The 11982-nt window shown below is 40.3% G+C and overlaps 2 non-coding genes and 1 pseudogene across 2 annotated transcripts; all 3 read left to right on the top strand.

Moving 5' to 3' along the window:
• The first annotated feature begins 1172 nt into the window (after positions 1-1172).
• Positions 1173-2926, top strand: LOC148074051 (uncharacterized; annotated as a pseudogene).
• Positions 2927-10305: 7379 nt separating this feature from the next.
• On the top strand, positions 10306-10379 carry trnan-guu (transfer RNA asparagine (anticodon GUU)). The gene has a single exon. It is a non-coding gene; the product is annotated as a tRNA-Asn (tRNA).
• A 1530-nt stretch (positions 10380-11909) lies between these two features.
• trnam-cau (transfer RNA methionine (anticodon CAU)) lies at positions 11910-11982 on the top strand. Its single transcript has one exon. It is a non-coding gene; the product is annotated as a tRNA-Met (tRNA).

Raw genomic sequence — 11982 nt, 5'->3', positions numbered from 1 at the left:
CCTCTGGTCCGGAAGCGAACTATCAGTAGATTCTGATGCACAGACCTCAGATGGAAGGTGTGATCATGAATAGATCTAAAAGTTAGAACCAGAATTTAAAAATTATCCTGAAAGAAACTAATGCAGAGTTTTAGGGATTGCAGAAATGTGATTTCTTCTACTAGAGCAGGTCAGGATTCTGGCTGCAGAGTTTTGTATGAACTGCAGGCGAGACAGCTCCTCCTTGTTTAGACACCAAAATAAACTATTGAGATAGTCCAAACGAGAAGACACACTCATGGATTACAAGCTCCAGATCATGTGGTGACAGCATTATACTGATATCAAAATGACATAAGTAAAGTAAACTTTTGAACAAAGTTATGTAGGGTTAAAAAGGACAAAAATATATTATCGTTTCAATAGCCTCAGCCTCATCTGCAAGCTTAAGAGAGAGAGATTGATTTAACTAACTTGATTTAACTCAGTAGTACTATTTGTTATATTGTCATCATGGATAGTCTCCTCAAATTCCTAATTTTCCTTGAAACTGCTGTCAATTGCAGGGAGGTCCTACAGAACATTTGTGACCATTGACTATTATAGATAATGTAAAAATAAAAGAATAGTTAATATTTATACATATCTTACAAAGATGTTCAGTAGCTGTTTGAAGTTTCTAGTTTCAAGTAAAGGTTCTTACACACATTTGCCCAATTTCCTTTATCACTGCAAACCTTGAAATTCTTTATACAAGTACCAGGTTCGGCAAATTCCAACAGATAATTCAGTATTTGGTCATATCTAATAGACCTTCTCCTTGTCTAGAAAAACATAACAAGAGTAGGTCAGTTGACAAAAAAAAACATTGAAGTGCTTGAAAATAGCATTTTATTCCATAATTACCTTTCCAAAGCTGGTAAAGGTGCAGAATCTGAATTGTATGGTGATTATGATTATGTAAGGTGGTAATTATGTATAATGATATATACATATAGTATTATAATATAATGATAATTGTATTATAATACTTTTTTTTGCCCAGATAGTACAGGCCATGCACTCTCTTGCGCAGGACCGAAATAGTAATACGTATATTAAGGTTTTTGGAACATGAATATAGTGATGCAAGCAAAGTAAAAAAAGAAAAAAGTTGCAAAAATAATAATAAAAGTACACGATATATAATACTATATGATTTCAACTTGAGAGTTCTGGCAGGATCAACAACATCTGAGTGGCACAGACTAGATGTGGGAATCATCACAGGCTGCACCATCTCAGTGATCCTGTTTGCACTAGCGATGAACATGTTGGTGAAATCTGCTGAACCACAGTGCCGAAGTCTGGGATCTGCCAGCCACCAATCTGTGACTTCATGGATGACCTGACGGTGACCACAGAGTCAGTGCCTGGAGGCAGATGGATCCTGTTAGGGCTCGAAAAGCTGATGGGTTGGGCCAGAATGTCATTCAAGCCGACGAAATCAAGATCCTTGGTCCTAAAGAAGGGCAGAGTGGCAGACAAGTTCAGGTTCTCCAATGCAGGAACACCAATCCCCAACATTTCTGAGAAGCCAAAAAAGAGCTTGGAAGTTTCCATCAAGAGCACCTGCAATGAGTTGGATGGATGGCTCAAGGATGTGGACAAGTCTGGCCTGCCAGGAAAATTCAAGGTGTGGATTTACCAGCACGAGATACTGCCAAGGGTACTGTGGCCACTGCTCCTCTATGAGTTTCCGATCACCACCATCGCAGATCTAGAAAGAGTCAGCCGCTACCTGAGGAGATGGTTAGGGCTGCCAAGGAGTTTGAGTGGCATCGCCCTCTATGGGAACACCTGCAAACTCCCGCTGAAGTCCATCAAGAAGGAGTTCAAAGTCTTGTCAAAATGAGGTGCTCCAACTCCGTGAATAAGCAGACCCCATGTCGCCGGGGTAGGGGTAGCAGTCAAAACAGGCAGGAGGTGGAAAGCAGAGGCTGCAGTGGAGCAGGGAAAGTCACGGCTACGTCATGGAGTTCTGGTGGGGACAGTGGCCAGAGGAAGGGCTGGACTGGGAACCACTGCACCCCCTCGTTTTGGCAAAGCCCGAGGGAAGGAGCGAAGGCAACTGGTCCAGAATGAGGTGAGAGCAGCAGTTGAGGAGACGAGGTCCAGCAGAGCAGTAGGCATGAGACGGCAAGGTGCATGGACCAGATTGGAGCAGGCTGTGGAGAGAAGAATCACATGGACAGACCTCTGGCGGTCATAGCCTCACGGCATCAAATTCATGGTCCAGGCTGTCTACGATGTCCTTCCCAGCCCATCCAACCTGCACTGCTGGGGTTTGGCCGAAACACCAGCATGCCCGCTCTGCCAAAGAAGGGGACTCTTGAGCACATACTGAGCTGCTGCACACAAGCTCTGGGGGAAGGCCAATACCGATAGCGACATGATTAGGTGCTCAAGACCATCGCAGAGAGCATCGGCAGCGCCATCACCACCTGCAGAAAGGCAAGACCTAGGAAGGAAACAACATCAACTTCATCAGAGCTGGGGAGAAGCAGAAAACGGCAAGGGCAACGACAGAGCTCCTTAACACTGCACAGGACTGGCAGATGTTAGTGGACCTGGGCAGCCAACTCAAGTTCCCCCAGCATGTTGCTAAGACCACCCTCAGGCATGAAATTGTCATGAAAGGAGCTTTTGAGCGCAAGAGGGCGAAATACGACAGCCTTGTGAGCGTCTGCCACAGCCAGGGCTGGAAGGCAAGGTCCATGCCTGTGGAGGTTGGGTGCAGGGACTTTGCATGGCAGTCTGCAGAGCGTACACTGTACTTGGCATTACAGGGGAGAAGAGGAGGAGAGCCATCTATAACAGCGTAGAGGCGGCAGAGAAAGCCTCTAGGTGGCTTTGGATAAAGAGGGCTCCGTGGTAAAGCGCTGCTAGGGCACAAGCTGAGGCCTGATCAACCTCAGCTGGGTTGCCTGAGGAAGGGTGTCTGATGTTCGTGAGACCCGAAACGCCCAATGATCTCACGATATATCACTGAAGATGTGTCCTAGCTTGCATCAGAAGATGTTTCACTACAACTACTTCGGTCCTGCTCGAGACATGGCATGGCCTGTACCATCTGAGCAAAAGGACAGGGGGAGCCTGTAAAGATAGAAAGGTAAAAAACTAAGTTACAATATTATAATGATGAATACTAAAGGGACAGTGTATCTGGAGAAAGTTGATTTTACCTTACCTTTGAACTTACCTTTCGCTTGGATGAGTCATTTTTTAATGGGAAGAAAATACAGTTTTAATGTGTTAATTGTGATTGGAAAGGTTGTCTTGTCAATTTCATGCTACACAATGAAGTGGATATGACGTTACATCAACAAACTACCGCACTTTAATTATTAATATATATATATATATATTACATTTTAATCTAGCAGGATGGACATTCAGTTTAGACTATGTTTATAAGATCTTGACGATTATAATGATGATGATATATATCTTTATTTTTTTTATATAATAACAATACATTATACATACATTATATATGAATAACTTCAACAAGAAAAGCTAAATTATTATTATGATCATCATTTTTATTACTTTTAATGTCAATATATTGAAATCCCCAAGGTGTAATCACAAGTAACACACAAAGATAGTAATTAAGGGTCATCATGGATCTGTTAGGGTTCACGGTCAAGCCAAGCCAGGTTAACCTGGTCTGCATGTCCAGAATGTCTTCGGTAGCACCAGAGAACCAGGATGCAGCAATTCAGGACGACGTTAAACGGTTGAAATAAAGGCCAGGAGAAAAAAATATATAAATAAGTTTATTGTGTCTTCAGAACACTTGAAAGAAACCATTTCAGCTCAGACCTCACAGAGTGAAAGCCGGAACTTGTGAGCCCAGATTCATGATGTTAGATGTTTCTTGTAGCTTCATGGCCGACCTTGGTTCACAAAGGCACAGAACATGTTCGTGTATGGTATGTGTTGTAAGGATTTTGTAGAAAGGTGCTTAGCACGTGCCAGGTGCTAACCGATGCAGAGTTGTATCAGCAAATGTATATTAATAGTTTTGGTAAAAGTAAAATAAAAAAGATTACTCCAACAAATGATACAGGTTAGTTTCATTATAAAAAAAACGCAAAGCAAATTATTGCTCTTCATTGACGACGACAATTTTCTTACATCTTCGTCTTCATCCAGGGTCGGATCACAGGGACAGCAGCTCCAAGAGGAAGAGCAAGACTTTTTTGTCTCTCAAGTGTTCTCTGGGCCTCCCCTGTGGTCTCCTATTGTTTAAGATTAAAAGACAATAACAAAATTTTACATTGACATGAAATGACTGTACATCATGATTTATTCAAAATTTCAACAGTAAAATCTCTCCAAATGCTTCATGAGTGATACTCCAGTGGAATTTTTCACTAAGCCTTTAGGAGTTTCATTATATGATATTTAAACTAAATGTGTAGTTATTGACAGATTATAATGATGTAACTTTTTTTCCATCAATTTCTTTTATTCTTTTCAAACATTAATATACAAACCCATACAGGTTCGCGATAAAGACGCAATCGAAATGGACACGGAAAAATAATATCATGTAGCTTTTAAATTTACCTCATAAAAGTTTTAGATATATTTCCGCTATAGCACTTATGTTGAATATATGTGATATAGTAATTGTTATTGTTTCCATTATTTCCTTAGAAATATCCAACTAACAAAATGTAATCTGCATCTGATGGTTTCTCTAACATCAACTTATTGGTAGCACAAATCATTTGTGTAAGAAATTCTTCAAAATGTCTTTTTTTTATTTTTATTTAACCACGCAAAGCATCGATTTCAAAGGACCTTTGTTTTGAAATGACACACTGGGCTAACTTCCTGGGTTTCTTCTTAGGGTGCTCTATGGCATGATTACAATTCTCAGTTTGAGCACTACCACTCGGCCCTAACACTACGTTTGCGCGTGCCCGCGAGGTGTAGTGGATTCCCGATTCTACTTTCGGCGTAAGGATAGTGTTCAAGGTAGTGCCAGGTCTCCCTACAAGATGTAGTGATGTCTGAGGCACACTTCCCAACCGAGTGCTGACGGAGACGGAAGAATGACGAGCAACACAGTACATAAATGTGAGTATTCTTGCTTTAAAACTAGTGTTTCTTCATAAAATTCATGTGAAAGCATTGTTTTTGCTGATATTCCATGTTGATAAAATATAAACACGGTGAAGATGCTACCGTTAGCTATTGTTTGTTCGTAAACTCTTGAGTATGCATTATTTTTGACGCTATTCCATGCTAATAAACTTTTAAAAGTTGTTAACTTTTAACAGTGAAATTGTTAGTTGTTTGTGTATTTCATGTGAAAAGTATTGTTGTTTTTTACACATAAAAACGATGTTTAATTCGACGCTACTTTTAAGCATTATTTTCGACGATATTCCATGCTAATAAACTTTTAAGAGATATCAGTGAAGATGCTATTTGTTTTTGTATTTAATTAAAGCCAAGTATTTATGTGTATTTGTGTATGTATTTGTATTTTTTGTACACTCTATACTTGCCCATTAAAAATATTAAAAAACTCAAACATACCCGACATTACACAGGGACGCCAGAGGAAACGAGGAGGCTCATCATTTTCCTTATTGGCTTCAAGAAGTCAAAGTTCACTTCTAAAGCACATTGGATGTGAGTTATGAGTTTAATAATTCATTATCATGTTCTTTTATTCTGTTGAATCTGTAAGTGTCACGGCCCAACAGGTTTAAAAAAAAATAACCTAAAAAGAAAATATAAGGTAGTAGTTTCATTCATGATTACTTATAAATACAATAAAAACAAAACTCATGATCATTATTAGTTCTATATTAATAAAAAATGTGTTTGTCCTTTCTCCCTGTGTCTCCATTTCTTTGCATGTGCGGCAGGAACTACGGACACCAAAGACGGGGAGTGGAACGGACAGGGGCGAGACGACGGCTGCCAACTGGCAGTATTTTGACTTGATGCACAAAGTGCTAGGTGGCAGGCCGTCGGTTGATAGCCTCAGTCGTTTGTCCCACGGTAATGCTGCTCACTCATAAAAGCAACACTATTGATAATTTCCACATTATTTGAATGTCTGGATTATAATTTGTGTGTTGCCATGTTCTACAGCAGGGGTAGGGAACCTGGTCCAGAAAGAGCCGCAGTGGGTGCAGGTTTTTGTTCCAACCGATCAAGCATGTACAGTTTAACCAATGAGGTTTCAGCTGAACAAGCAACACGAGACTGACAATCAACTGATTACACTCCTAAGACACCTGATTGGATAAAATGTGTCCTCTTGAATGGTTAGAACGAAAACCTGCACCCACTGCGGCTCTTTCTGGACCAGGTTCCCTACCCCTGTTCTACAGGATGCTGCAGAATCCCCGAACCGGGTCCAAGCACGTCTGTAGCTCGGACACTTCACCATGCTCCCCAAGTCCCAGCACGTCGGGAGTTCGGACACCTTGCCCGCACTCCCCAGGTCCCAGCACATCTGGCGGCACCGGTCTTCCAGCAACAAGCCCAGGAACACCCTTGTCCACCAGAAAAAGGAAAATAAATCCTGTAATGGAATTCCTCAAAGAAGCAAACATGCGCGAGGAACGGCGGTTCCAGGAGGAGGCAAAGGAGGAAAGAAGGCACGAGAAGCAAGAGGCCCACAATATAAGATTTGGGGACCTTCTTGAGAAAATAGTGGACAAGATGTAGTCTTGAGTGTTGTGTGCTGTGTGGTGTTGTTGTTTTTTTATATATTTAATTTAAGCATTGTGTGTTGTTGTTCCTTGCACTTTTTGATTTTGCGTGCGTTGTAATGAAGATTTTGTTTTACAATTTCTAGTTGTGTCATTCTTCAATACATATTTACAATCTATTAAATGTTAATATTTATATATTAGTACAATTAATGCAAATACAAATGTTAAAATATAAACATTTTAATGAGAAACACTTGAAAACTCACAACATTTTACAATCAAGGAAATTTTGCACAAAAAGGGACAATTTTACTCAGGAAGATTGTCAAACATTTGGGCAGCCAGTCTGTCTCTGGTAGCTGTCCCAGATGTTTCTTGGCTTGCAATGTCTTCAGGTTGAGGTTCGGGGAGGACATCTACAATGTCAACCTCTGGCTCAAGTGTGTCCCCATTGTCCAGGCAGATGTTGTGCAAAAAGGCACATGATGCAATTATCTTGCATGCAAATGTAGTTTCTATGTCCAGTGCCCTAAACAGAGTTGATCGCCACCTTGTCTTCATCATACCAAAGGCCCTCTCTATAATTCTTCGGCCCCTGACATGATGACAGTTGAATCATCGCTGGACTGGCCCATTCACCGGCTCCTTGTAGGGTGGAAGCAGACGGATGGGGGTCTCCAAACAAGGATACCCACCATCACCCAAAATGATGTAGCCAGGTGGGGGATAGCATCTCGTCCTATAAAATGGGCTGTTTTTCAAGATTCTAGCATCATGAACACACCCAGGGTAACCAACAAAAATGTCCAGAAACACAAATCACAAATTGCCTGCATGTTCAGGGAATAAAACCCTTTATAGTTCAGGTAGTCCAATCGGTGCTTCTCTGGTGGTTTGATCCCTATGTGGCTACAATCAATTGCTCCAACCACATTGTTGAATGCAGGACATCTGGACAATTCAGCAAAACCCTGACCAACTGATTGCAGCTCCTCCGGTAGTGGAAAGGAAATTATTTTGGTTTAGTTTCCCAAGATGTCCTGTGCCACTCTGTGGATGATCCAATGGACGGTCGTTTTCGGAATACCAAAGATCCTGCACACCACTTTATAGGACAGTCCATGAGCCCGCCAGTAGTCGTATACGAGAACCTCTAGATATTTTCCCCAGCCATGTGACTGTTCTTTTCGTAGAAGCCTCTGCAGACTGGTCAGTGCCCGTCTGGTAAGGCGGAAATTATGCCGTAGCTCAGCCTCCACATTGAACCATAACCGTAGTATGGGCAAGTTGAAGTTGGTTCTGCAGTACACTGAGAGAGAACTAGTCTGAGGAGGAAAATTACACACCATTAGAAATGTGCATCCAAATAAAATAGTTTGAGTAAAAGCTACTCAAAATATGTTCAAACAACTTAAGGTTTATGTAAGCGGGATGGTAAACCTATTTACGATTGATAAATACAGCTACAATACGCTCTAAACATGGTTTACTACTGTTTTCATTCTTTTAGAAAACAAAACAAAGAAATGGGTAAATGGAGGGCTTATATTGACCATTGTTAGCGTGTAAATGGGGTCTTAAAAAATGCATACACATTAATTTACATAACAACACGCTCCAAACTTTATTTCTCTACCACTTGCATTTTTTTTTTATAAAACGACAACAAAAACACGTAAATAGATCGCTTGTATTGACCATTGATAGCACGTTTAGCATTCCGCTTACAATTGTGGTCGTAAAAAGTGCAAAAACCCAGACATGCATCGATCAACGCAATCACAGCAAGCTCCAAACTTTAGTTCACTACTGTTTGCATAATTTTTATAAAACAACAACAAAGAAACACGTAAATATTTTCGCTTGTATTTACCATTGCTAACACGTTTAGCATTCCGCTTACAATTTTGGTCATAAAAAGTGCATTAACCTCAACATACACCGATCAACACAGCTACAATAAGCTCAAAACTTTTTGGTTCACTACCGTTTGCATACTTTAAGAAAACAACAACGAAGAAACATATACATCGCTTGTATTGTTAGCGCGTGGTGATCTGTTAAACAAAACTTATTTTCAAGCAAATACATACCGTGAAAATTTCCAAAAGCGCTTGGATGTCTCGATGATATCTTCTTCTTTGAAAAGGTCGGCGTCTTGTTGAAGAAAAACATAGATATACAGTCAGGAGCAAAGCCAGTGTTGCTGTTGCTGTTAAAGGCATGTTCTCAGTCTATTCAGCTGTCAGTCGTTTCTGCTGACGTTATAGTCAGTCAGCGGCAACGATTGATGACGTAACGTAGGGTAGGCCGTGCCCAAATCTGAAGGGTGATGTGAAGGGCCTACCAGGTGGCGAAGTGGTAGTGTAGTGGTAGTGTTAGTGGTAGGGCTCAAACTGAGAATCGGAATCGAAAACTGAAACTCTGGTGATTGCTCATGATGATAAGGTTCCAGGGTTGAGTCAGTACTTGGGTGACTTAGGTCAGTCTGTCAAACTGAGCCTGAGAAACCTGGGTGTTGTATTTGATAAAGACATGTCTCTTGTTCAACACTGCAGGAAACTGACCAGAAACTTCAAGTTTCCTTCAACTGAGAAAAATCTCTAAACTTAGGAAAATGTTGTCACAACATGATCTGGAGCTTGTAATCCATGCGTTTGTTTCTTCTCGTCTGGGCTATTGTAACAGTTTGTTTTCATGTCTTAACAAGAAGGATCTGTCTCACCTGCAGTTGATTCAGAACTCTGCAGCGAGAATTCTAACCGGCTCTAGTAGAAGAACTCGCATTTCTCCGATCCTTAAAACTCTTCACTGGCTTCCAGTTTCTTTCAGGATCAACTTTAAAATTCTGGTTCTTACTTTCAGATCTATTCATGGTAAGGCTCGTCCTTACATCACTGATCTGATCCAGCCTTACTCCCCAGCTCGGGCTCTGAGGTCTGTGGATCAGAATCTACTTATGGTTCCTCGCACACGGCTCAGGACCAGAGGAGAGAAATCTTTTCAGGCTGTTGCTCCTAAGCTTTGGAACGATCTTCTCTCTTTGCACTTGATGGAGTTTACTGACCCTTTCAAGAAACATCTTAAGACGTTTTTATTTGTTCAGGCTTTTCCTTGATTTTCTGGAACTCCTGTTATGTCATCAGTTTTATCTTGATCTTTAAAATATATACTTTATTGAATATTGTTTTGATTGTTTAAGCGCTTTGTGACCCTGGTCTGGAAAAAGCGCTATACAAATAAAAATTACTTACTAAGTCGGTTCTCCTAGAATTATGCGATTTAGTTCCATGTCTTTTACTTCGACATCGGCATTTCACATGCACTACCGTGATATATGTATCATAAGAGCACTGCCGCTATTTAGGAGTTTTGTTTTGGTGCTGGCTAGACCCGAATTTGTGAGTGGACTTTTAGACGGCAAGGTAAGTCGCCAAACAAAGAGGACCAGTGGATCCCCACCAGAGTAAAAACTCCAGATGCAGGGGGAAGTAAAACTTGGTTCGGTCTAAAGAACTTTTTCCACGGACATCAAGATGGATAGTGATCCATCAGTTAAGTTTTTGTTCTGCTATTTAGAAACTACTGCCTCATCGTCTCTGTGGCGCAATTGGTTAGCGCGTTCGGCTGTTAACCGAAAGGTTGGTGGTTCAAGCCCACCCAGGGACGGTACATTTTTTTTATGAATTGAGCCGTTTGTTTTCCTCTGTTTATTTTCTTTTGAGTTGTTGCCATTTCCTTTTCCTGTATCTACTGAATCAATGTTAAAACTAAACGTCTTTGCTGTTGTCGCCCCTGGCTGCAGCCTGGAGCTCAACGCTGAGCTCCGCCTACTTTTCTTCGTTGAGCCCAGCCTAGAGATTTGTAACGCGCCCTGACCACGTGACCACAACACTGCGCTTAACAGACAAGAAGGTAGAGGAAAAACGTTTTCTAAGGTATTTTAAAATTAAATGTCATTCGTTTGTCACCAATCAGACAGAAAAAAATTTGTAAAAAATGTTTTACATTATTTTAACAAAATAAATCGGATTAAACAACGTTGTTTTTGACACCATCTTGTGGTAAATTTATATAAGTACGTAATTTAGTTCACCAATAGCTTTGTTTAAAAAAAAAAATTTGCGGTTATCACATAAAAAGCTTACCATAATGCAATGCAGTGTTATATTTTAAAATAGACAAGATTTCGGTACAGGTGTGAAGACAGGAGAAACATAGTTTGTTAATTCAAAAGGTGACTCTGGTGTGATATAGACTCAGGTGCTTCACAAACTGTTAGTAGCGACAATGGAAATGTGAGGTGTTCCTACACTCCAAGCCACATTTAATAATGGTGAGCTCTAAAAGACAGAGAACAGTGAAATAGCCATTTTAAGTGTTGTGTTACACATAATACTATTAAGAAAATGTCACATCAACAAACACATGTTTTACCTTTGTGCCTCACTGCATATGGTTGTCAACCATATGACTTTCACCTTTATATTTGCAAAATGGGCAAAGAAATACCTCAGCGCTCCTTATTTGGAATCACACCCAGTCTTAAAATGTTTGTGTGTGTCTAGACATAAAATAAATAGCAACGTAAGTTAGGAAATATAGAAGTTAAATAATATTATGGCTCACACGGAAATGATCAGACACATCAAATAAACTGTTTTTTTTTTTCAATTTCAATGTAAATGACTTGTTTCTTTACCATAAGTGCTTTTTGACCCTGGTCTAGAAAGTCAATTTAAAAATGACTTACTTATTTACTTACATGACTACTAATGTTATGTTGTCTGTACTGAAATTAGAAATCCTATTTGTGTGCAGAAAACACACGATTTGTGAAAGGCGCTGTACAAATAAAGATGACTTACTTACCTACATAGGGTACAACAATATTTTATACGAAATAGAATATAATTATTAACTTTTTTTAAACTTTTTAACACTATCATTAAAGAGAGTAATGTACGTTCATTTTCAATTAAAACGTTTGGTCAGTCATGCAAGTCTAAAACAAGGCCATAATATACCTCCATTGTTCACCGAAGATGTTCACCCTTCGACTTTTTTTCTTTTGAAGATAAGCACGACGCCCTCGCGATGATGAAGACCATTTAAATGTTTACAAGATGGCTCTTGCTCAACGAAGGATAGTGGGCGGAGCAGATATATAATACCTCCTTTCAAGCAAATGGCTTACAGGCCTCGTTGGCGCAGTAGGCAGCGCGTCAGTCTCATAATCTGAAGGTCGTGAGTTCGAGCCTCACACGGGGCA

The sequence above is a fragment of the Callionymus lyra genome, chromosome 8, assembly GCF_982586985.1.
Source record: "Callionymus lyra chromosome 8, fCalLyr1.hap1.1, whole genome shotgun sequence".
Classification (NCBI taxonomy): Eukaryota; Metazoa; Chordata; class Actinopteri; order Syngnathiformes; family Callionymidae; genus Callionymus; species Callionymus lyra.
This window is presented reverse-complemented; position numbering and strand designations above follow the sequence as displayed.